Below are 26,771 nucleotides of genomic sequence, written 5' to 3'. Positions count from 1 at the left end.
TTAATGATACATTTTATTTATATAGTATTCTGAATTTTTATAGCATTCGAAGCCGGCATGATTGGTGAATAATTTAGAATAAGGATTGAAGTCATTCTACCATAGAACTCCCTGCCCACTTCCTAACCCTCCCTGTACCTGTTGTGAGAGCTGCCCCCTCCACACCTTCAGCCTCAGTTTTCCAAAGGAAGAAGGTTCTCGCTCCCTACAGCTTGCAGGTGGCTACGTGCTAGCATTGGATCAGCTGGGATTCTCTTAGCCCTTTCTATGGGCACAGCTGAGAGCTCTGAAACACAGAGAGCAGGGCTGAGGAACTGGCTAACTTCAGAGTCCACTGTCCAGAGAGAAAAGCAGACAGTGGACAAAGAATACCACAACGACACTTCCTGAAGCTGAAATAAACATGAGCGGTGAGAGCCTGAGTCCCTGACTTCCTGTGAAGGTTAGACTTGTTAGCTTGGCTGGCACACCTCTGGGTGTTTCTTTAAGGATGCTTCCAGAGAGGACTATCTGAGGAGGAAAAAAATCTGTCCTGAATTTGAATAGTATCATCCTATAGGCCTGGGGCCACTGGACTGAATAAAAAGGAGAAAGTGGCCTGAAGATCAGCTTGAATCCCTCTCTGCTTCCTGACTGCGGGGGGGCCTTGATGTGACCAGCTGTCTCAAACTCCTGCTGCCATGCCCTCCCCTCCCTGATGGACTGGGTACCCTCAGACTGTGAGCCAAAACCTTTCCCTTCTTCAAGTTGTTTTTGTTAGGTATTTCATCACAGCAACAGTGTCTGGAGAGTATACACCATGAAGTCCAGCCCAGTTTGAAGGCAGAGCTGGGAACACCGATGGACTTTGGGGGAAAGGTAACAACACAGTTACTGTAAAGATGGGAAATAAATGGCTGTTTGGTGATCAACTGTTGTTCTATCCCCTTCCCAGGTCTTGACAGCTAAGATGAGGATTGTCCCAGGACGAGCCTCTGACCATCAGTACGCTCACCCCACTTCATGCCTGTATTAAACCATCTACTTTCTAAGATGTGCCTCAGTTTCTCTCAAGCCAATCACAGTGGTTGTGTCTTTTCCCTCTTACAACACTATGCTCCTGGGGTCCCTGAAGGCTTCCCTGATGAAGGTGCCAAAGAGTAAGCCTAGAGAACAGAGACCGTGTGTTCCAGGAAACAGCTTGTGTGTGGCCAGCTCCTAGCAGGGAGATGCTGCGGGGTCTAGGAGGGAGGACACAGGATCCTGGTGCAGATGATGCAGAAAAGAGACAGAACATATAGCCATGGCAAAGGTGTTTGGATCAATTCAGAGAGCTAGGGAGTTGACAAGGCCATCCATGCTGGATAGAGCTTCTGTAGAGCTCTCTCGTATGTGCAGGGAATAAGATTTGTAAAAGGACCAGGCAAGTACCTGTATGAGCAAGCTCAGAAACAGTGCTGGGGCATCTAGATGCACACACTGTGGTTATTGTTTGCCAGTCTGTGGTTTTCCTATTCATTTCCTTACACTGTGCAGACGTTTTTCATTTTAATGAAGTCCAATTTATTGAATCTTCTTTTTTATGGTTACTGTTTTTAATGGCCCAAGAAATCTTTGCCTACTTACAAGGTCTTAAAGAGTGTTCCCTATATTTTCTTTGAAAAATTGAAGAATTCCCTTAACCATAAAACAACAGCCTGAATAAAAACTACATAGAAGGCAAGTGGACAGATTATTTTAGGCAAGAAAATAGTCAAACGACAGAAAATAAGAGTAGCAAACATGCTAATTATCACTAGCTAAACAGAGCCAACACAGGAAGTAGGGAGAACCCAGTTCCAAAAGTGCTTACTGAGTGAGCCTAACGGCCTGAGGCCAGATTTATAGTGCCCACTTGAAAAGCTCCACAATGTGTGCTTTAATCCCAGTGCTGGGAAGGTAGGGGCAGGTATATCTCTAGGGCTCACTGGCCAGCCTATCTATGCAATCAGTGGGAGAAATCCTGCCTCAAAAAATAAGGTGGAGAGTGATAGAGAAAGGCGCTCCAACATTGACCTCTGCCTTCCACTTCCACATATCTTACACACTTGTGTACATGTGAACTCATACACATATGCACACAGAGAGATTGAGAGATAGATAGATAGATAGATAGATAGATAGATAGATAGATAGAGCTATGCATGGTGGCACAGACCTATAATCCTAGTACTCAGGAGACTGAGGCAGGAAGATTCCAGATTGGGCTACATAGCAAGACTTTGTCTAAAGGACAAATAACAGTATGAAAACACAAAGTGCTACAACAATGCAACTAGTAGAAGGTAGAATATGAAAAAGCTAGCCACAAATGAGCTAAGCAGTGGAGGCACAGAGACTGAGTAGGTTCCAGAAGGCACAGGTGGGAGTCCAAGACCCTACCTGCACTTTAGAATGCACCTCAAAAGTATCTTTTAATACCTTAAGCCTGTATTTCATCTTTGATACAATGATTATGATTCTAAGACATTTACCAACCGGTGGGGAGAAAGTCTGTCTCCAAGAGCAGACTTGGACTCAATTTCCATTGAAGTGTAATAACATTGTAGCCCCAAAAGGAGACAATATAAAGGTCACCAACACTAGTAGATAAGCCAGTTGTTACTGACACAGAGTGGAAGACTCTACTCAGCAGCAAGAAGGAATCAGCTACTGATGCCCAAAACAACCAGCACGAGTCTTAAAACATTGAGCTGACTTCTGGAAGCCAGAGATAACAGTGCTTGCTGTAGGACTGCATGTACAGAATGCTCTAGAACAGATAGAGCTAGACTGTAGGAATTAAAGACACTGTTGTCCTTGGGGAGGGGTCAAGGGAAGATTGGAAAGGGATGGAAGAAAACGTCTTCAATTTAAAAACAAAATTACTTATTTATGAGGCTACTTATGTGCAAGCATGCACTCCTGTCATGCCACAGCACACACGTGGAGGTCAACTTGTTGGAATCAGTTCCCTCCTTCCACCATATGGGGTCTACCAATTGAAATCAGACCATCAGACTTGGCAGCAAGTGCCTTTACCCACTGACTCATTTTTGCCAGGAGAGATTTCTGGGCTGATGGAAACCCAATATCACGTTGTACAAAGTCAAAGGGGATTGTGCTGTCACTGTCCAGGTCACCACCTCAGTGAGGTCTGTAGTTCTTTGGGGAGAGGGAACAAAAGGTTGTGGGATGGACAGGTATGGAATTCTGGGCCCACTTTAGAACCTTTAGAGCCCTGTATTGTCACAAGACATTGCAGCTATATTATGCTCTGGTGGAAGATTCCATCAATATTCAACAGAGATATGTTGACCTACTGTGTGCTGTTATACACCTGAAACAGTAAAGATGACAACCACAATGTCCATCATCAATCAGGAAGCTTATTGGGCACCTGTATCCTTGTGTGCACATAGGTATGTGCCAAAGCATCACAGGGAAGGAACTGGATGTTCAATATCTGATTAAAGATGTTAAAACATTCCTTTTAAGCCACTCAGAGATGTAGCTGTAGCTCAGCTGGTAGAATGCTTGCCTAGTATGAACAATGTCCTGGGTTCCATTCCCAGCATAGTGACACCCATCTGTAACCCCAGCCCTAGGGTAATAAAAGCAGGAAGATTATGACCTTGAGGTCATCTTCTGATACATATTGAGTTCAAGGCCAATTTGAGCTTTATGAAACTCTCTCTCAAAAATAAGAAAACCCGTTTAGCCCCATCTTTTTTTCCCCTCAACCCTCTATCAACTGGAGTTGCATGAGGGAAAAAAAAAAGCTGTGCCCCTCCTTTCCCCAAAGCAGGTGAGGAGCAAAGGGCTCCTCCTGTAACCTGGGTGATAGTGCTCAGAACATAAGTGATGGTGGCCTCCAGCAAGGTAGCAGCCACAAGATGACTAGGCCACCAGCTTCTGGTCACCCAGGATCCTGTGCAGAGATATCTAGAGCTTTGCTCATACAAACGTATCCCCTGTCTGTATATCCACATACAGTAGACACTCGATAAGCGCAGGGCACACCAAGTCATCACGTCTACCCAGCTGCCCCCTCTGCGGCTGGCAGAAAAGACTACAAGGAACTGCAAGAAAGAAGAGGGAGGAATGTGGGAGGCAGGAACCAGCATGATCTATTAACAGTGGGAGACAAGAGCGAATTCATTTCCTCCTTGTAATTTGCCTGTAAATATTCACAAACCATGCAATTTCTCTCAGCCTTCCCATTAAAGATAAATGCATAAATAAAGAAGGCAATGTAGGTGTTCTGCACGCAGGCAGTGTTCCTCTCATAAAACACCACAGTGACTGTGTATGTTTGTTTGCTTTGAAACAGTCTCCAGTAGCCCACCCTGACCTTGAACTCTCTTTGTAGCTGAGGATAGCCTTAAATTCCTGGTCCTCCAGCCTCCATCTCCTGAGGGCTAGGATACAGGTTGAGTTAGGCACCACCACACCTCGTACCCAAAACTGGAGGTGGAAGCCTGGGCTTTGGACGTGCTAGGCAGGTACTCTAACCACTGAGCTACATGCCTAGAGTGAGTAGCTTGTGTGGTGCCATTACCCCATCCCTAAATAGTCCTGGGGAGGCCAATCAGTAGTAGATACTCCAAAGCAGACTTACTCACACGATGCAGGAGTAGCTGAGCAAGCACCACAAGAGACCACACCAAGTGGACTCACTTGGTTGAGTTTCTCTCTTGGCAGAATATCCCTCACCTTCGACAGAGTCAGAGGTCACTTACAGATAGACCTCTGCCTTCCTTGGGTACCTTCATAAGGAGGATGGGGCGGGGGTGGGGGAGCTGTTAATTAAATGCTCCAAGTTCAAGGCCCTAGGAAAGGTACATGAAAGCTCCCTAGCAGAGGGGTTACGAGAGGGCCAGCACAGGGTTTGCTGGAAAGTTGGGCCTTGTTGAAAAAAAGTCTTCCAGGCAGGCCTTGGGCCCGTCACAAATTATTCACAGTCCCTTCTCAGAGAGGGGAGTCTTTTCCTTGGGATCAGGTTGGAGGGAGGTGCAGGGATCTGGCAGGAAGCTAGTTGGTCAGGAGCTGAATGTCTCCTTCCTCTCAGAACAGGCGGGGTGTAGAACCAAAGCCCTCTCCTCTGGCATCTTCACATTGTGAGTCAAACCCATGGAAGCTTGGGGACTAGAACTTGTTTCACCAAGTCCTGGGGTGATGCTGCCTAAGCCATGATAGTAGCCAAGAATCAATCATCCTTGGCTGAATCCTCACGGTGGCCATTGGAGGCAGGGCAGGTCACTTTGGAATCCCATTTTACGGAAGAAACAGGCCTACAACTATAGTTGTCTAGGGAGAAGGGACAGAATCCCAATTTAAACTTGCCACCCAAGCTGCAGGATCTTACCCCACCAGGCCACAGAGAAGGAAGGCAAGCAAAAATGAGACATTGGAGGATGCACACAGAACACCAGGACAGGCATGCTTTTGATAAAGTGGGGGAGGGGTGCTTTATCTCTTGAAATATACAAAGGCCCTGGTGTCCAGCACACTCACAGGGTCATCTTAGCATAGTAACCTCTCTGCAAGGATAGAACTGACTCACAGAGGAAGTAAGGGAAGGCCAGGAGTTCATGGCTCTCCTGGATTCAAGTATCAAGGCTTCTCTCTGTGCCAACATCATGGCCACTACTTTTGGCTTTAGGCTCAGCTCTCTCACCAGCCAGATGTGGCCAGCGGGGCAAACACCAGGATAACCTGACTTTCCACATCCACACAGCGGTCTTAAAGCCCTTCCTGAGCCTGTGGTGCAGGGTATGGAGGGAGATGAATGCGACCCCACCACACAGACTGCATCACCCACGCCTGCAGGCTCCTCCAGTCAGGCCTGAACCACTCCACAAAGACTGACATTTCCCGTGGTGTCCCCCTGCCCCCGCCCCCCAAAGGATCCTCTGCCAGCACAGAGATTCAATTATGGTCATTATGGTGCACTTAGGAAAACCAGGGAGCAGGCTAATACATTTTCGAAAGATTGGCAACAACAGAGTTGGAATCAAACGAGTGTCCTAGTTAACCCTGAGTTAAACAGAAGATCCACTTAGCCTCAGTGCAGCCCCCTGTCTCCCCAGCCTCCTCTAGCGTTTTTGCCTTTTAACCATCTTCCACTTAGCTTACGTCTTTAACATCCAAAAGCTATCACAGAAGTAAAACTAAATCACTGATGGACAGAAGGATGTCACCAACCTCTAGGGCAGTAGTGGTTCTCAACCTTTCTAATGCTGTGACCCTTCAGGATGTGGTGACCCCAACACATAAGATTATTTTGCCGCTACTTCATTGCTGTAATTTTGCTACTGCTATGAATTGTAAATATCTGATATGCAGGATATCCAATAAGCTACACCCAAAGGGGTCATGCCCACAGGTTGAGAACCACTGCTCTGGGGCTTTTCAGCCCAGGATTTAACTTCCTCAAACCAGCATGGCAGGAGAAAAACCATCTTTGCTTCTGCCTTCACCTAAGATGGTGGGCACTGCAGGCAGCAACCCAGAGTTCCAAGAGGCAGGGTTAATTGACGCCAGTATGTGGCAAGCCAAACAACACAGTCACTGGAGGCTACCAAAAGGAGACTGAGGATATGCTTAGAGGGGACCCTCAAAGACCCAGTGACCACCCCCAAGTGTGCTAAGCTGCAGTAAACTTAGGGATAGTTCTCCCATGAAATGGGAAAGAAAATCTATCAGCCACAGGCTTTCTGTACTAACTACAGCGCCCATGATTACATTCCGTTGCCTCTTGAAATTTTTCAAGTGTGTAAGGGCCCCAGAAAATCCCCCACCAAGGGGGCCACTAGAAAGCCAGCCTCCTGCTGGAAGCCTGCAGTCTGACTGTGTTGAGAAAAGTCTTCAAGACAGCCCCAGGATCCCTAACAAGTTACCTTCAGGTTCCTCTCAGGGCCTTTCCAAAGGGATATGGAATGACCCCATAGACCTGCATGCTACAGGCTTGGCACTTGGCACTCCTGGGAGGTGGGAGGGCTTTCAGAGTTTGCCTTCTATTGCTGTGATGAAGATACCATAGCCAACAAACCACTTGGGGAGGAAAGAGTGTATTTCATCGTTTGTGTCCTAATCAATCCATCGCTGAGGGAAGCCAAGGCAGGAACTCAGGCAGAGAACATAGAGGTATGCTGCTTACTGGCTTGCTTCTCATAACAGCTTGCTTAGCTTGCTTTATGATACAAGTCAGAATCACCCGCACACACACATACACACACACACCCACCCCTGCCAGCCACCTTGCCCCAGCGATGGCACCATCCACAGTGAGCTGGGCCCCTCCCACATCAATCATCCCATGCCTTTAATCTCAAAACTTGGGAGGCAGAGGCAGGCAGATCGCTGAGTTCAAGGCCAGCCTGGTCTACAAAGTGAGTCTAGGACAGCCAAGGCTACACAGGGAAACCCTGTCTTGAAAAACAAAGAAAAGAAAAGAAAAGAAAAGGAAAGGCCTTACAGACTTACCTACAGGCCAATATGATGGAAGCATTTTCTCAAGTAATGCCCTCTTCCAAGATAACTCTAGCTTGTGTCAAGTTTGAAAAAAACCAACTAACAAGAACAGGAAGATAGTAGGAAGTCTTCAGGCCACTGAGGGTGTGTCCTTGGAGGGGTTACCAGAATCTTGCCCCTCTTTGCTTCCCCTCCACCTCCTATGAGGTGAACAGTTTTGCTTGGCCACATAGTCTCACCAGGATGCCCCATCATAACCCCAAGCAACAGGGCCAGCCACATAGGACTGAGACTTCTCATACTATAAGCCCAAATAAACCTCATTTATAAGTGGCTCATCTCAGACATTTGTTACAGTAGCGAAACCTGGATAATATACTGGCAAAAAGATACTCCAAAGATAGAGCTGCCAGATCAAATGCAACATGTTGGGTTAAGTCTAAATTTCAGATAAACAACAGATAATCTTTTCATGAATTTCCCAAACAGTTCATGGGAAATACTGCCCAAGGCTAACTATCCTAGAAATATATTTCCTGGGCTTAGTCTGTTAGATTCTTGCCATGTGACCTAGTTAGGGTTACTACCACTGTGATGAAACATGACCAAAAGCAACTTGCAGAGGAAAGAGTTTATTTGGCTTACACTTCTACATCTCTGTTCACCACCGAAGAAAGTCAGGACAGGAACTCGAACAGGGCAGGAATCTGGAGGCAGGAGTTGATGTGGAGGCCATGGAGGAGAGCTGCTTACTGGCTTGCTCATGCTGCTTTCTTATAGAACCCAGGACTACCAGGTCAGCGGTAAGCCCACACTCACAGTGGCCCTATAGGCTTGCCTACTGTCAGATTTTATGGAGGCATTTTCTCAGCTGAGGCTCTCTTCTCTCCAGTGCCTCTAGCGTGTATCAAGTTAACATAAAACTTGCCAGCACATCATGCAAGGAGGACCTAAGTTCCACCCGCAAACTCTGTGTAAAAAGCCAGACATGGCAGCGTGATTGCCATCTCAGCCCTGGGGAGGTGGAGGCAGGAAAATCTCTGGGGGCTAAGTGGATCTTCTGGTTCTAAGAAAAGAGTTTGCCTCAAAAATCGGAGTGTATGGTACTAAGGAGGAATAGTACCTGAGGCTGGCCTCTCGTCTCCACAGGCAAACACACATGTGCACATGTGTGTGCAGGCATGCTTGCGCGCGCACACACACACATACACACACACACACATACATACGCTCTCGAACATTCATGTAATCACACATGTACAAATGTCTTCTCTGTCTGTATAGAGTTCACATTTGATGGAGCATCTGTGACTCTGTGCAGGAGATCTGGAAAGGCTCTCAAGAGGCAATCACACAATGGTGGCTGCTGGAAGTGGGTGGCTCCAGGTAGCTGCAGGGGCCCTTGCACTCTGCTGGGATACAGGCACACACACTGTCCTGCAGTGAGAGACAGCAGTGCGGAAAAGCAGGAAGGCAACAGAAAGGCCTTTCTAGCCAGGATTCCATGGAAGCTGCGCCTGGGCAAGAGTGAACAAAGGCAGGAAAGGAAGGGGCCTCTCATCCTGAGAGGGGAGCAACAGAGCTTTGCTGCAGTTTCCAAGCTCCCAACTGTTGTTTTACTGCCTGAACAATAACAGACATGCTCACGCAACCATTGTTATCTTTGGAGAACACCCTGGTGGTCTAACCTATAACAAGCACTTTGAGGCCGGAGATTGAGGTTTCGAATGTCTACACCAAGAGATGCTAGGAATGCCTGTGAGGGGAGAGGGAGGAAAAGAAGGTAAGTAATCGAGATTCCTGATACACAAGTGCCAGGCCTGGCCAGTCTCCATGTGCTAAGGACTTCCTAAAGGTCACAGGGACCTCTCTGAAGGAAGCAGCCAGAGCTGTTCTGGCTCTCTTCACTGCCTCCTGGAGGCTTCAGGCACATGCACGGGCTGGATGCTATTTGGACAGTAGGCAATCCCAATTCCAGTCTTTGGCCTGAACCCCTCTGTCATCGTGTCCTCTGCCTTTCTCTAGAGCCACTGTCCAGACTGATATTGTAGGGTACAGAATAAGCCAGAGAACTTGGAGAGCAAGACAGAAGACAGGCTCAGCACCTCATCCTCCAGCCGCAGGGTCTACTGTGGAATACACCTGCCTTGTGGCTCAACAGTTCCTAAGAAGTCTTTCTTTGAAGTTGATCTCAGCTCCAGAGGGACATTTCCTACTGAAATGACTCTCTGAGGAGTCTTGGCAGAAATGGAAGAAGAAGAAGAAGAAGAAGAAGAAGAAGAAGAAGAAGAGGAGGAGGAGGAGGAGGAGGAGGAGGAGGAGGAGGAGAAGGAGGAGGAGGAGGAGGAGGAGGAAGAGGAGGAGGAGGAGGAGGAAGAGGAGGAGGAGGAAGAGGAGGAGGAGGAGTGGGTGGGGAACGGGAGTGGGAGGGGGAGGGGGAGGAGGACCCTGGATCCTTATCTCTTGGAGTTCATGCAATCTTTAATTAAAACAGCTGCCTTCATACAGGGCTATGCTGAAAGGGGAAAGGGAGAGAGAGAGGGAGGAGGCAAGGATAGGCGACCTACTGAGCTAAGCAGGTGGGACTGACTTCCCAGAGGCCACCAGGGTAATCTGCCACTCTGGGGACCAAGCTTTGTGCTCAGTTTCTCAAACATCAGGCCAGACATAAAGGTGGCACCCAAGATACTGACTGCCCATAGGAAGCTATAGCTGAACAGATACCAATTTAGGGCTCATCTCCAGGACAAGGCATAGGAAGTTCTACAGTCATATGACAGGACTCAGTCACAAGTCTCTTCCCTGCCTTCACCTGGTTCCACCCATCCTCCTGCAAGGACCCTTTGGAGCTATTTCTCCATTACTAGTGAGGAAGAGGGCAGTGGGCTGTCCTTCCAGGGGACCAGAAACAAGAGTAAGTCTTGTATGTATGGGATTTTAAAACAAACCTCAAACCAGGGACTAGAGAAATGGTTCAGCCATCAAGAGCGTTTACTGCTCTTACAGAGGACCCATTTTTGGTTCCCAGCACCTACATGGTGCCTCGCAACTGTCAGTAACTCCAGCTCCAGGGGATCCAATGCCCCCTCCTCTGACCTCCACGGACCCCTGCACACATATGGTGCATATAATACACCCTCCACTCCCCCCACACATTAAATTAAAAACAAAACCATACCTGACACCAAAGAGAACAGTTCTGAGCAGGGTCATGGATAAAACACTTTGAGAATGACCTTGTGAGAGCTAGGGTCTAAGCAATCTCTGCAGCCTCGAGCAGGTTTTAATAGTATGTATGGACACTTTCAAAGAATATGTCTGTGTAGCTTAACCTGCCTGCTTTTCTTCATTCTTCTTTCCTTGCGGGTCTTGTGGGCTGCTAAGATGGCTCTGCTTGGGAGAAGCTTGCAATTCAAGTCTGATAACTTGAGTACAATCCCTGGCACTAGAGTAGAAGTAGACACCTTCCTCACAAGCCCTGGCACACTCATGCACACACGCTTTGTGTATTCATAATGCATATGTGCACATACATATGCATGAATGTAGCTGGGCATGGTGGCACACACCTTCAATCCTGGCACTTGGGATGCAGAGGCAGACACAGGTGGATCTCTGAGTTCAAGGCCAGCGTGGTCTACAGAGAGAGTTCTAGGACAGCCAGGACCACATAGAGAAACCTTGTCTTGAGAAAACAAAACAAAGCAAAAAACATATGTATGTATGTATGTATGTATGTATGTATGTATGTATGTATATATACATGAACAGTAAATAAAAACATATAAAAGAAGGCCTGACCATGTAGCATGGGCTGGACTAGAGCTCTCTTCATTCTCTTGCCTTAACCTCACAGGTGCTGGGATTACAGATGTGCCCTGCCACTGCCTGGCCTTTCAGCCTTTAAAGAGCACTGCGCTTGTGTGGTGATGATGGAGAGCACACCCATACATTCCAAGAGAACCAACAGCCGTGGATTCAGAGGTGCGTACTCACTTCCAGAGCAAAGGGCCCGAGTCATCCGAGCTTCCCGTGGGGCTGACTATCCTACAGCTAAATGGCAGCTTTCACATAAACAGTAGCACAGTGACAATGGGGACGAGAACACGCACACTGGATCGCTGCCAACCCTACTGTCTCATGTGCACTAGGTACTGAACCGTGTGGGTGTCGCTTCCAGGAATTTCTTCAAACATATTTTTCTCTGTGTGAAAATATCTATAAGTGTAATGACGAAGTGTTAATTCAGGAACAGGAGAGATGGCTTAGTGGTCATGAGGATTGTGCTTTTCCAGAGGACCTGGGTTCAATTTTCAGCACCCACATGACAGGTCACTGTCACAACTGTCTGTAACTCCAGTTCCCAGGGGACCCAACACCCTCTTCTGGCTTCCATGGGCATTATATACATGTGCTGCATTACACACACAGGAAAACATCTATACATAAATAAGAATAAACATTTTAAAGTGTTAATTGAACCAGATGTGGCAACACATGTCTGCAATTCTAGCCCCCAGGAGGCTGAAGCAATAAGGTTGTGAGTTCAAGACCAGCATGGGCTACAGAAGGAGGCACTGTCTCACAAAAACAAAGCAATATCAATTCACTGGTTCTTGTGGCTTTGTCCTTCCCCCTTTAAAAATTACATTTATTTCTTTACTTTGTGTGTGTGTGTGTGTGTGTGTGTGTGTGTGTGTGTGTGTGTAGGATCCTGCACATCACAGTACACATGTGGGGGTCAAAGGACAACTTGGGAAGTCGTTTCTTTCCTTCCACCGTGTGGGTCTCAGGGACCAAACTCAGGTCACCAAACTTAGTGGCAAGTGCCTCTATCAGCTGAGCCTTCTCATCTTCTTTTGTTGTGGGTCATAATGCTCTCCTTCAAGGTCCCACATACAAAGCTCATGGAGGATGTGACCATCTGAGTCCCACTTCAGGGCCCCATTAGAAGCTGTCCCATACCATCCCTATGGCTGAAGACAAGCTCGTGCAGAAAGGTGGGTATTAAGCACTCAGTCCCAGGGTGAACTCTATGTCCACTTAACTGGGATGTAGAGCTCCCAGCATCTTCCTGAATGGTTGGTGGAGGAGATAACACTGGATTGCGAAGGAGGAGGACATGGTGAGGCACACAGGCTCCCCAGGATGCGCTGGTCTTGTCCAATCCACTCAAGACCCAAACAGAACAAAGGGGCTGTGAGAAGATAATGAAGACTGGCAGCACATGAGGACCCTTCCTAACCGGTAGGAGTAAGGCCTTTGTTAAAGGTGCTTCCAGAAGCAGCGCTTCTTGCCTCTCCAACTGCCACCAGTGAGGACACAGCATTTCCTCCTGGAGACATGATCCTCTCTCAATAATTAAACCTAAATCTGACATCCCAGTCTTGGGCTTCTTAACCTCTACTCAAGAAGGGACAGGGAGCTGTAAACTGTCCAGCCTTGAGTATCTTGTAATAGCACAAAATGGACTAAGACGCTAAGTGAGAAAAGACTTTACCAGCTTGACTTCATGTCCTGGGGTCACTGGCTCTCCTTCCTTCCTCTCCTGCCCTCCAGATGGAAACTTCTGCTGTTAGTTCTGCTGGATCTCTAGCTTCTCAAGAGCTCGCTTTAGCACTCTCCAGCCTTCGTCTTTGCAGAAGACCATTCTCTCTCTCTCTCTCTCTCTCTCTCTCTCTCTCTCTCTCTCTCTCTCACAAACACACACACACACACACACACACACACACACACACACACACACACCGTTTGGTTCTTGTTTTCATTCTCATGGGAAGCCCTGCCTAACACACCTAGGTATAGCACTGCTGAACCAACTGCTTTCTCACATATCAGCAATAACATATGACATTTGAAACTGAAAAACGAAGCTGGAGAGATGGCTCAGGGGCTGAGAGCACAGACTGTTCCTGCAGAAGATTTGAGTTTGGTTCCCAGTCCCCACAGGGGGCAGCTCACATCCATCTCTAACTTCAACTCCAGAAGAGCCAATGTCTCTGTGCCACATCCACGTTCACACACGTGCACATTCCTACACACATCCATATAAAGTAAATCTCTTTTTAAAGAACAGACAGCCATTTCTACGGAGACCCAAACAAAATACAGACTTTAGGCTCGAACAAGATCAACTTGGAAAAATACAAAACTCTGATGAAAAGAATCAAAGAAAAGTGAAAGCCATGTTCTCACTGCTTCCCACTCCTTAGGGATTTCCAACTGGAGCTCCAGACTCAGTAGAATCTGGTCAAAATCTCTCAAGACATTTTGTGGATAATAACAAACTGATTCTAGGGTTTACAAAGAATGGCAAAAATAAATCCCCAATTAACCAGGATGACCAATCCAGCGTTAATAAATAGGGGTTGGTGGACAGAAACTGCTGATGTTAACACATACTGCACCGCTAGAGTAATCATGACCACATGGAACTGGCAAATGCATGGACAGATTGGCTAATGGAACAGACCTGAGTGCAGACATAGACTGCATAAATTGTGTTGGTTGATATTTGGAAAAGAAGAAAATGTGACATGATAAAGAGGAGTCTATTCAACAAGTAGTGCTAGAGAAACTAGATATTCTACATAAATCATTATCACCACTGTTAGCATCACTTCCATCATCATCATCATCATCACCATCACTACCATCATCACAGCCATCATCACAACCATCGCCATCACCACCATGTCACCATTGTCACAATTATCACCATCACCACCACTGTGACTATTATCATCACTACCACATCGTTGTCATCATCATCACCATCATCATCAAAGCCATCACCACCACGAGCATCACCAGCATTACAGCCATCACCACCACGAGCATCACCAGCATTACAGCCATCATCACCACCATGATCGTATCGTCACCACCACCATTATTGCTACGACTACCATTACCACCATCATCATCTAGACAAAGGCTTCTCACCATTTACAAAGATTAACTCAAAAGGAAGCACAAACCTAAATATAAAATATGAAACTATACAAGTCCTAGAGGAAAACATTAAAAAAAAAAAAAACCAAACCCTAGATTACCTGGTCCAACAGGGGATTGCAAGCCAGAAAGAAGTGAGCTCTGTGGTCATGAGAAGATACAGATTCAATGGCAGTGCATGGGACTCAGTGGTCTGCCTAGACTATGATTCAAGTCATGAGACACTCTGGGAAAGGCAGTGCTGTCAAGACATGAGAAGATATGTGGGTGCTGAGGCAGGGGGAAGGGAGGAGTGACCATGTGAGGCTTAGACGACCCCAGGGAAGTGAAATTACCTTGTGGGTGCTTCAATCGGAGAATGGAGTCAGCTTTGGTTTCATTTATCAGAACCCGCGGACCAGATGTGAGTGATCCTCACATAGGCTTCAGACTGTGTAGCAGTGACATGTATGTCTGTGTGCATTTATTGACAATGACACAGTCTCAATGAGGCATGGCCCTCAGTGGGGGGGCTGTGTCTGTGGTGGCAGGAGGCATATTAGAATGTTCCCTGCCTTCCCTCTAATTTGCTATGAACCTGAAAATTCTCTGGTAAGCAATATCCATTTTTAAAAAAATGAATGAAAGCAAGCTTCAAATTCCAGAGAGCATCTCCTTCCTGATCCCACAGGGTCTTTCCTTCATGCCATGGGGTGGGTTGCTTGCCTTCCACTCCAGTCAACAGCTCTTGGGGCAGTGACAGATGACAAAGAGAGTGGCTCGCAATGTTGCATTAGGCTGGGCCAGGCTTCTTCCTTTGTTTGCAGGCCCTTTAATACAATATTCTATTTTATCCTTTTCACCAGGAAAAAAAGGCAGCTGGGTGCAGAGCATGTGAGACCTATAAATGAAGTCTGTTTCTACTGCTGCTTGCTGTGTGACCTCAAGCCAGTCACTACCCTTCTCTGATGCGGACATGGTCCTTAGCGATGCAGTCCTCATCTGACTCAGTCCGCAGTTGAAGTCCTTCTCCAGCTGTGATTCATGGCTTGGATTTGCATCATTATTAAACAGGAGCAGCTTCTCAAGGCAGTGTCTGCTCATCACTGCTGTGTGACAGAGAGAATCAATTTGCTCACTGGGGAAATGAAGACATTATTATCTCTTCAAGATGTCCTGGAATGGGGACCCCAGTGAACAAGCAGGCTTGCCTGCCTGACTCCATGACAACTAGGCCAGGGACTTGGAGACTGGAGACACCCAGGCAGAAAGTCCACTGGGCTTGTCTCCTGTAGCGACCACCAGTGTGTGGCCACCAGTGAATCTTTTTTTGTGTAGGCTTAAATCTGAACTTGAGGGGCTGGAGAGATGGATCAGTGGTTAAGAGTACCCGTTGGTCTCCCAGAGGATGAGGGTTTGGTTTCCAGTACTCACATGGCAGGCTCACAACAGTGGATCTAATGCCATCTCCTGACCTCCATAGGCACCAGCCACACATGTTATGCATACATGCAAAATAAAATAAATCTAGAAGGCACAAAAAACAAAATAGCAGCCCTAAACTTGTAAAGGGAAGAAGGTACAGACTGGGGCTGGAAGCCTTCAAAAAGGGGCAGAAACGATAGAGGCTCTTGTGAGTTATAGGTTCACATAGGACCAGCCTGAGTCTAGAAAGTTCTGGAAGATACTAGGGTAAGTGAGGAGGCCTGGGTGTTGAGACTCTATCCCTAATGTACATATCTCAGGCATAGAGCCAGGAGGAAGATATAGGAGGGATGAGGCTGGAAGATGCCTCACGTAGCAACATTCTGGCTCGAGGCCCTGGGTCAAAATGGGAGAAATGCAGGCGGTGTGGAACTGGCAGCAAGACAGTGACATCACCCTCTGGGAACACTGATGCTCTGTCATCACAGACATTGCCCTGAAGGTATAGCTACCCATGGACATCTTCTCCAGCTGAGACCATCACCCAGGCTGATAGCCAGCAAAGTGGAGAGGTTGGGGGGGAGGGCTAGAGTTCTCTCCATGGCACTGTGCCCCCAAGCCTAGAGATGAACCACTGGCAAGTATGTCCACCTCAAGCCTAGAGATGAACCACTGGCAAGTGTGTCCACTGTCAGAGTGGATTCCTTTTGCACCTTGGAAATACAAAGTGAGGAAGCTGGACCCCCATGAGGATGTGAGAATCACTACACCTCAATATCACATCCTGTATCAAGGTCATACGGCTTCTTCTCCTGGCTGGTCAGAACCTAGGCTCTAAGGCTGAAGAGAGAAGTGAGCCTGCCCAGAAGAAGGTGGATAGTAAGTCAAGACAACATCTATCTTTGCATCCCAGAGGGAGGCCAGGGTAGCTGGGGCCCCTGGACCAGCAGATGAGCAGGCTGGGGCAAGTGTGTGAAGAAAACTAGCTACACTTGTCCTCTGCAGCCCCAGGAAGCCAATTCAAGGCAGGTAGACAGAGCACAAAGGTTATTGCTCAGAGATGTTCTGACCCATTAGAGCCAGTTCACAACAGCAGCAGCAGCAGCAGCAGCAGCAGCAGCAGCAGCAGCAGCAGCAGCAGCAGCATAAATCCCTAAGGGTGAAGTGAGAGTCCCAAGGTAGAGACTCAATCTGTTCAGTAACCTTCAAGCTACTCCAACTCTTTGCGTACTTGCCCATTGGACCCCTGCCCACCCTTTCTGTGAGAGGAATGGAGTTTTTAATCCACCTTTTAGTCAGGGACAGAACTCAGAGAAGTTGTGTGATCTGGTCAATGTCACACAGGGAGGCAGACTTTTCACAACATTTAAGTCTTACACCAAATCACATAGTGGGTGGGAAGGGAGTTAGTCATGGTCACCTGCCAATTCCAAGGTCTTCTGGAGTCTGGGACACTTGATCTATCAGCCTTCCAGCCTTCCTCAGCTCCATCACAGCCTCCCCACCCATGCCTTCTTTTCTCCATTTGAGCAGCCTCTCAGATGCCCCCATCTCATATGCTTGGAAAGCCCATCCATGCTCAACCTTGGTTGAACACTGGGATACCCTGGGGAGCTTTGAAGTACAGCAGCAGTGAGCCTTCGATGACAAAGCCACAGTCACCAAAAAGTAAGGAGCTGATGTAGAGACAGATACCTGACCAATGGAATGGAGTTCAAAGTCAAGAAACGAACCCATATCTAAAAGAGTGATATAAAAATAAACTCATGTGTCCATGATTGATTAATTTTCAGCAAGAGTAACAGAGAAATCAGGGAGAAAGGACGGTGCTTACAGCAGACAGAGCTGGGACAGCTGCCATTCGCTACCTCACAGGAGAACGAGTACCCCCAAAGGGGTCAACTCTCTAAGTATACGGCTAGAATTACAAACTCCTGGAAGAAAATAGAGGTGGGGCTTCAAGACCTTGTCTTTGCTAACGGATTCTTGGACAGGACACTAAAGAACATGTGAACAACAGCAACAGACAAAACGGAGGCTATGAGCAACTTCTGCCTCCACAGCTGGGTCTCCATCACTCACTTTGCTCCTTTCTTAGATCTTAGGGCAGAGCAGGGTGGGGGAGGGGGGAGTGTTGGAGGGTGGGTCTTATCACGAAGCCAAGTCTGGCCTCTCTTGATCGTCTTGATCTCCTGAGTGATGGGAACTTCTTTTGTCCCATTCCCATTGTACAAAGCTGGGTAGAGAATGAGGGAAGCTTGTCACCACGCGTGAAAAATGCGCCCTTTGGGTATTCAGCAAACAGTACCAGGAGCAGGAGGCCCATGCTGAGTTCTCCCCTAACCACTTGATAGACACTCGCCCTGGTGCAAGTCACCACTTCTCTGAGGCTCCAAATGGCCCCACCCATAGGAAACTTATGAAGCTGGCTTTTGGGTGTTGGTACAATCAACAGTTACCTGCTGAAAGGGCGCAGGAAGCATGACTGGGAGTAAGATGTCATCTTGGGGTAGAAGCCAGGAAAGGCAGCTCACACCCTGGTGGCCTTGAGCCCTAGCACATCAGAACTGTGTGTTTGCTGACACAAGCCAGACCCCTTTCCCAGCCATTTTTAGACCAGGCACAGGAAAAGGCATGTGTCTCCTGGGTAGCATCACTCTTTAGTGATAAACACCCACTCCTACATCCGGAAGCCTGGGTATTTTTAGGAGGGTCCTCTGAGATGCCACAGGACCCCAAGAGGGCTGCCCCTGTTCTAAGCGAGTAGAACAGGCAGTTCCCACTGGCTATCACCTTCCCTCACGACACTTGATAACAGTGCTGAGATTATAGGACGGTTGAGGGGTTGAGAGGGCAGAATGGGCTGGCCTCAGGAGTATGTACCGCATGAGTGCAAAGAGGTATGTGCTATTAGATTTTTTCAGAGATGAGTTGCCATTCACTTGCTAGATATAGCTAGGCCCCAGAACAAGGTAGTGCCATGCAATCCTGGCCTCCACCTGTTGCTTTTTTGGCCATTTTATGGGTTGTTTTGTTTTGTTTTTCTGTGACTAACATTTGTCTGTTTGGAGTAGAGCCCAGACTCAACTGTCAGGGTTCCTGACTCCCTCCTGAGGGTGACCCAGTGACAATTCCTGGTGTTTGTTGTGTGTGAAGAGACTTATGGGTAGGAAACTCTCCCTGAAGGATGGCTGGGGAGGCAAATTCTCTCCCAACACCTTGAGGCCTCTGATAAAAGAAACTGACCCAGACTCTGCATACATCTGCCTCCTGTGGGGATCGAGGCTGAGGCTACCACTGGAGGTCGAAGAGCTAGAGAATTGTAAGCTGCAGATGCCAAAAAGCCACTTGAAGCTCAGCCGATCCCAGCATTTGCTTGTCACTAAGCCTTAGGTCACAGCCAAAATAACCCCCAACATCCAGCTGCAAAGAGAGGGGGGAAAAGGCCGAGAAATCGAACGGCCGGTGTAATGAGAAAAGTGGCCGGGTGCTAACCAGCCACAGATGGCAGGACAACTAGATATGAAATGCCACCAGCCCACTGCTCAGCAAATCTGCCTGCTTTTACCATGCCCTACTGACAACAACCTTAGGCTTTGGGAAAGCGGTAGAGGGCCTCTCACAAGGAACTGTATGGGATACTTCTAGAATCTTCCTCATCTCATCTCTCTCTAGCTAATGTAAAAGATATTATACTACTAGATTTAAAAAATATATTAATTTATTCAAATTACAACTCAATTGTTATCCCATCACTTGTATCTTCCCATTCTTTTTTTATTTTTTGATACAGGGTTTCTCTGGGTAGCCTTGACTGTCCTGGACTCGCTTTGTAGACCAGGCTGGCCTTGAACTCACAGTGATCCACCTGCCTCTGCCTCCCAAGTGCTGGGATTAAAGGTGTGCACCACCACGCCCGGCTTACTCTACTGGTTTTAAGAACAGAAAACCCAGGCCCACAGGTATTTTACAAGAAGTCCAGTGTTAAATCGTGAAACCCCTGCAGCAAAAGAACAAACTACCTCCATGCTTCTCAAGAACCAGAATTTCACACAGGCAATTTAGTTAATAGGTTTACTTTCATCGTCAGCATCAAGTAGTCACAGAATGAGGAAAGGGCCCAGAACTGTGGTACCATTCAGTCAGGGATTCAAACCCAACCCTGTCACTCAGTGCTTTGTGACCCTGGTCTCACCTCTCTGACAACAGGTTTTCTCTTCTCTTTTAAAATGCAGGTAGAAATAGTGCCAAGATCGCACCCTGGAGTACACTAGTGACCACAGCTGGGCAGGAGACAGTAGGCCTCAACTACTCATTCAGGGACCTTCTATGAGATCACCCAGAGTTTCTGGGGTCTTGGAGTCCCAAAGGCAGAACTCAGTCTTGTCATATACAGTATTATCATGGACAAAAGGACAGACACTAGTCCTGTGATGTTAAATGTCAACCCAATGTGGCTGCTTCCTCCTCACAGTCCTCAGACTGAGGGGGATGCTGAGGGTGACCAGAAAGGGCTGTGGGAGCTGTGCCCTCCTCTGAGAGCTAGTTCCTGCTTCCTGGATGGACTCCCAGCCATCTGTTTCTGCCCTCCCCTACCATGAACCCCTAGGGCAATGAGCCCAGAGACCCTCCCTCCCTCAGAAGTGTGGTCAGAAGGGCAGGAGGCAGATGAGAAGTTCGGCTATCTTGACTGAACAAGCCAGGCCACTGTCACGATGTCAAGAAACCCCTACCTCTTCCAGCTGTCCACTTCCTATCGAGGAAGGATCTGAGATTCCTCGAAGTCTCCCCGTGGTGGCTTCAGGCAACTCTACAGGGAGAAAAGGGAAAGAAAGTGTTAGTGGGACACATGCATATGGCTTCCGGAGTCTTTTCTGCCCAGACACTCTCTGCACACACTCTCGCCTTAGGCTCCCCTTTCCCCTGAGCCAGTACCAGGCAGGGACCGCCAGAGCAGAGCATGGAGCCTAAGCTTCCCAGGATGGCATCTTTCATCTTTCCAGTCTTCCCGTGCCAGCCCCAGACCACCGGGACTCATGCACCCAAGACACTAAACTGCTGAGCAGAACACCAGTGTGTGTGTCTCTGCTTTGAGCTGCAAAGGCTTTCTGATAACTGAGGAGAAAGGGGAGGCCACCATCACCCGATGAATGCAGGCTCTTCGGGCAGACCTATAATTTCAAGTACTATGTATGAAGAAATCAGCAACCAGAGGAGAGGGCGCGGAGGTGGCATCTCAGCTCCATCGTATGGCCCAGAAGCCCAGCCTCTCCAGTTCTCTTGTCACATTGAGGAGAAGTTACAGGGAAGGTAAAATTGGCCACAACCTGGGGACACATTGGCTAACCACGCTTAGGCTAGTCCCAGGAACTGGCTTGTCACAGCACTGATGAATAAAGTAAACAAAGTGTACTGCTACCATACCAGAGAGATGGGAACACAATTGTAGATGTGACCCTCTGACCACAAGAACTGAGCTAAACTGAACAGTGGAGGCCCCGCCATTTCATACCACCTCAGACAGAGACCAGGACACCACAAGAAAGCCTTCATACTTCAGGGTTGAAGACCCTGGGCACGGAGAAGGTGAGTAAACTTCGCAAAGTCAAAAGAGAAAGATTGGCAAGGCAGGGGAGCCCAGACTGACACAGGTATGGGTTTCCTACGAGAGAGGCCCCAGTAGCGCAGGGATGAGTATAAGGTCCCCTACCTGAGAGAGATTCTCAGGACACTCACTGATGAGGAGTGGAACGGCTGGGGGCTTGGCTTGGTTTTACCTGGCTGTCTGTGCAGTGCTATCAGGTAGCGCGGAGTCCTGGAAACCTCATGGATCATAGGCCAGAAGTAGGCGCACACTGTGTGTGTGTGTGTGTGTGTGTGTGTGTGTGTGTGTGTGTGTGTGTGTGCGCGCGCGCGCGCGCGTGTACGTATACAAAGCACATATGCACACTCGGACATTTACATGAATGCACACATGCATGTGCACATGTGACATGCATGTAAGCACACAAACGTGTGCTCTCTTTCTCACACACCTGTGCATGCATATGAACATACAGGATTTTTTTATTTTGGAAGTTTGTTGTTGTTGTTTTTTTATATTTTGGAGACAGAATCTCACCCAGCCCAGGCCGACCTTCAACTCACTACATAGACAGGGATGACCCTGAACTCCTGATCCTTCTGCCTCCAACTCCTTAATGCTGTGAGTCACCATCCCTGGTTATATTTTTTTCATTTTAGACACAGAAGTGACCATCCTTCCTCACTCACCCAAAGTACTCAGTAGAATACTTTGGCACAGCCTGTAGACTGGGACCCACACCTACCGCTCTCTGAGGATGCTGTACGCAGCTCCGTGACACGCAGATAACAAATGGATTCTTGATACACAGGATAGACACCTCATGAGTCTGTGTCATTGCACCCCTTTGAGTGTAAGACTCCTGGTCTTAATATATCCATGGTGCTTGTGGAGCAAACTTCTTCACCACCTGCTTACCAGATACCACGGCCATGCCCATCTCAGGCCACGAGAACCTTTCTACCACCATGGCTCGGTGTCCACATCAGCACGTCATCTTTATCAGATAGACTTTATCACAGCTGGTACAATCAAAAGGTGTCTCTGGTCTCGGTTGTAAACTTAAGGCGACGGCTCGGCTTAGGGGATGTCTGTTTTGCTCCCCTCTCAGGAGCTGAGACACTGAGTCCCAGGACAAAGGGAGGAGTCTGACGGCTGGTGAAGACAGATGTCCAGGGTTCTACTGCCCGGGGCACCTCTGAGGAGCGGGAACTGCATTTACAGGCTCAGAGCTGATAATGAGTTTTTATGAGCTCAAGGGAACACTCAGAACACGTATTAATGTCAAGCATGCCCGTCAGCTATGCGGCTTGGGTGAATGTCACACATTAACGAAATTAAAGGCTCCAGCCAGAAGCAGCTGCAGGCTTCGTGTCAGGAGGTTGAACAAGGCCCAGCTCTGACAAGGCCACTTTCCATGTCGGCTGCTCCCACTGGAGCATCTCTAGGCCAGACAGATCCCACCTTCCTGCAGCCTAAAGGAGATGAACTCTTCCCACATAGCCAGGACAGACAAACCTCCCGCCAAGCCTTATCTCATGAAACCACTCTGCCAGGATCTTACCCCCATCCCTTCAGCCCTTGGGGAGGGTGGTTGTCACCCATGTTCCAGCCAGCGCTCCCCTGGGAGACAAGGATGGGATCCAAGGATGCAAGTGTGGAAAGATGGTAGCCAGATGAAACTAACAGTGGCCCTGGCCTGGTAAAAGGACAGGCTGGGATCCAAGCAGAAGGGGCTCAACTCTCACCTGACTGCCACTCTTGTAGATCAGATTTATCTTTGGACAAAGCCCCCCTGAGGTCTGAGGTAGCTGTGGTTGAAACAAAAGACCTAGTTCAGAAAGTGGTCTTGAACAAGGGTTCCACCTACACAGAGCCTCAAAAACTCATCTGGGAGATGAGCCAAGTTCAGTAACAAGGGGGCTGACGGGAGACTCCCTGAGAAAGGCAAAGATGGAGGCAGCAAAGAGTCTGACGCCAGGCTCCAAGATCACAATCACTGTGGTTTTAATTACATCTAATAGCACCAATTAATTTAATTAATTATGACCTCACTTTTTATATGATGCAGCCTGGTTTCTGAGATACTGAAAAATTATTTTGAAAAAAAAAGTGGCACCTTAAAAATCTCTCACAGTGAAAGCTTGGGGTGGAGGGGCTTGTGGGCATCTCTCTCCAGCCCCTTACCTTTTGATTTAAATACAGCAGGTTGGGAATGGAGAGTTGGTTCAGCAATGAAGAGGATTGGCTGCTCTTGTACCCACCTAGCAGTTCAACACCGGCTCCAGAGGATTTGATGGCCTATTCTGGCCTCCTTGGGTACCAGGTATACATATGAAGCATACACATAAATGCAGACAAAACATCCCTATGCATACATGTTAGATAAACAAATAAACACAGCAGGCGGACACAACAAGGTTTGCCTTCTTGATGGTGCCCACTTATCTTTATAGGGTTGCTGCTTAAGTCCTCATAACGCAGGTTGCTGCTTAAGTCCTCATGACGCAGCACCCTTTTGAGACCAACCTGCCATACATTGCTCTGTGGTTTCCAAGGTAGCCTTCCTTTTCTACCTCTTTCTTCTAAATCTTCCATCCTTATAGCTTCTACCCATGTCCATCCAGGCTCAAGTTCATGATTGCCTGTCCACAGACTTCAGAGGGCATTGAGGTGAGTTGTCAATTTCCAGCCTCTGTTCCCTCCAGCCTGCTGTCTCTGATGTCACAGTGAGCCCCCGAGTGTACAATGAACACTGTGTCTGTCTTGCTGCAGTGGGTCCCCTGCCTCCCTTCTGCCTGTACACAGATCTTTTATCATTTGATCCTCCAGTGGCCCCGGTCCACCTTCAACAGGTCCTCACCATAGGAACACACTCCTGTCAAGCCGACCTCGTCAGAGAAACCCCACCACAGGCTTGGCTCTACCTTACTAATGCTCCCTCCTTCTGGAATTCTTGTTTTCCTTTCCCAACTCTGAGCTTTACTCCTCTCAACACTTGCCAAATTCCTAAGCACCTTTGAACCCTTCCTTCAATTCTCTTTTCTGATGTATGTTCCCAGTATCACAGCAGACATGATAAAACATGGTTCTCTTATGTTCTCCTAATAATGTGTCTAGGTATAGAGGTAACACAATATATTTGTGTGTGTGTGTGTGTGTGTGTGTGTGTGTGTGTGTGTTGTGTGTGATTTCTTTCCCACATACCAGACCATAGCCTCTGCCAAAATCGGGTCAGAATCTTAGCTCCTTCATTGCCCTTTTGTGAGTCTTAGGTCCATGCTCAGTAGATAATAGCTGGGTGGATGATTCCTGGTAGGAGAGACAGGGAGCAGGCAGGTAGAGAAAGAGCTACGAAAATTTACTGAAAAGAGTATTAGAGTTGGTTGCAGGAATGGAGAGCTAGGGGGTGGATGGATACGTAGACGGTTGTGAGGCATACGTGAATGAATCATGGGCAGCTGTGTGGATGGATGAGTGCGGGTAAGTGTGTGGGTGGGTGCACACATGGGAGCTCAGAGATGTGGAGTAAGTACACAGTCACAAACACGGTCGTATGGATGTATGGGTGGGTGGGCAGGTGAATGGTTGGATGGGTGCGTGGGTGAATAATACACAGGCAGATGGAGGACAAATAGAGCTATAAGGTCATTGATTAAGAGGCTAAGAGCGAGGAGCTGAGTTTGGATCTCCAGTACCCATCAGCACTGTGGAAGCTGAGACGGGATGCCTGGGTTAGCTGGCTGGGAAGTCTAACCAAGTCAGCAAGCTTCATGTTCAGTGAGAGACTCTGTCTCAAAAAATAAGATAGATGGTAACTGAGGAAGACGCCCTGTGATGACCTCTGGCCTCCACACCACACACATAGACACACACACACACACACACACACACACACACACACACACACACACACCACTCAAGATGATGAATGTGTTGTGGGTATTTACTTACCACAATAAAAAAAGTTGGGAGTGGCCAAAATGATTGTTCCCAACCGTACTCCTAGAAGCCCACCCTCCCCCCTTTTCTCCGAGGCTTCTGCCCAGAGGGCAGATGTGTCTCCTCCCCATTCACAAGCCAGCATTTAATTAGCAACAGCTGGACTCTGGAATATTCCATACATTGTTCCCAGATAATGTTGAAGAACATGGGTTTAGTCTCTTAGTGTGGCAGGACCCAAGTCAGCAGGCTGTTCCAAGAGGAAGACAGCCAACCTTTTCCTAGCGGGGCCCCGGCTCGCAACCCCTCACTCCATCCCTCTCTCTGCCCCAGTCTCTCTTCTTGTCCGCACCTCCCTTCTTTACCCTGGCTCCTTGCTCTCCGTGGTAGCCATCATATCACCTCCTAGCTGCTGCTGAGTCCTGAGACCTGGAAGAGGCTGTGGAGTCCAGATGCAGCTCTCCCTGAACACCTCGCAGGGCATCGATGCCAAGTCCCAGAACACTGGCTGGCCCCTTGCCATCAGAGGCATTGTTGCTGACAGATAAAAGCACCACAGTTCATGGCTCCAAACCAAGCCGTGGCTTTGTTTTGCTTTGTTTTAAATTAGCTACATGGGGGGTTAGTTTGGGAGTGTAGGGTGAGCGTTCTGGGATGCATTCCTGCTGAGTCCTGTATCTCAAGGTCCCTTGTAGCCCTTAATGAAGCTGCTGGGGTGCTGAGCGCACCCCCTAAGGCTCATCAAGGCTCTCCACCTGCACTTGTCCTGCAGGGTGGGGGAGGGTGACTGCTTCCACACCAGCCCTGTCACTCAGCCTCATCAGATCTAGTAACGAAGCCCCAAGTCAGCCTACTAATTGTGCTCAATAGGGTGGTGCTGAGACCATAGCATCCTCAGAACAAGAAGGATGAGTAGACTAGACAGCCACTCGAACAGCACAGGGTCTCCAGGGACTGCAGCAAGGGTCCTCCAAAGGTCTTATAGGATGTCAGGATCCCGGCCCCTTCTCTCTGAGGCCTCACCAGGATCCAACTTCACTTGTGTGCTGCGGCTCCCACCACCTCTGCCTATAAAATGAGCATGGTGCTTTGTCTCCCCTTGCAGCTGAGGAGAAATGAGAGTAGGACTCAAATGTGAAGTCCTGGGGTGTCCTTGGCCACGTTTTTCTCCAGGCCAAGAGCAGGTGATTCCAGATAGGATGAAATGGGGCACAAAAGCAGTTTGACGCCAGCTGATGGTGGGAGAGGTCCAAGGCCATATAAGATTCCCAATCTGAGCTGCTTAGCTGTCAGGCGCCTGGAGAGCCAGTGTACCAGCCCCCTGAATCAGCGCAGAAGCTGTGAACCCCTGGTGCCCGCTCTTAATAACCCTCTCATCTCGCCTCCCATCTGCTCAGGGGCTTGGGGACTGTCT

General features: G+C 48.2%; 1 protein-coding gene across 3 annotated transcripts in view; it reads right to left on the bottom strand.

Annotated features, from left to right (window-relative positions):
- The window catches only part of TSPAN18 (tetraspanin 18), a 137,216-nt gene that overhangs the window by 91,301 nt on the left and 19,144 nt on the right, over nt 1–26,771 (bottom strand). For all 3 annotated transcript variants that reach the window (XM_084777649.1, XM_084777651.1, XM_084777650.1), the window contains exon 2: nt 20,565–20,641. The gene's annotated coding sequence lies outside the window, so the exon portion shown is untranslated. The remainder of the gene's footprint in view (nt 1–20,564; nt 20,642–26,771) is intronic.

Source organism: Acomys minous (assembly GCF_964271855.1).
Source record: "Acomys minous genome assembly, chromosome: 3".
NCBI classification, from domain to species: domain Eukaryota; kingdom Metazoa; phylum Chordata; class Mammalia; order Rodentia; family Muridae; genus Acomys; species Acomys minous.
Note: the sequence above shows the minus strand (reverse complement) of the source record. Positions and strands in the feature narration are given on the sequence as shown.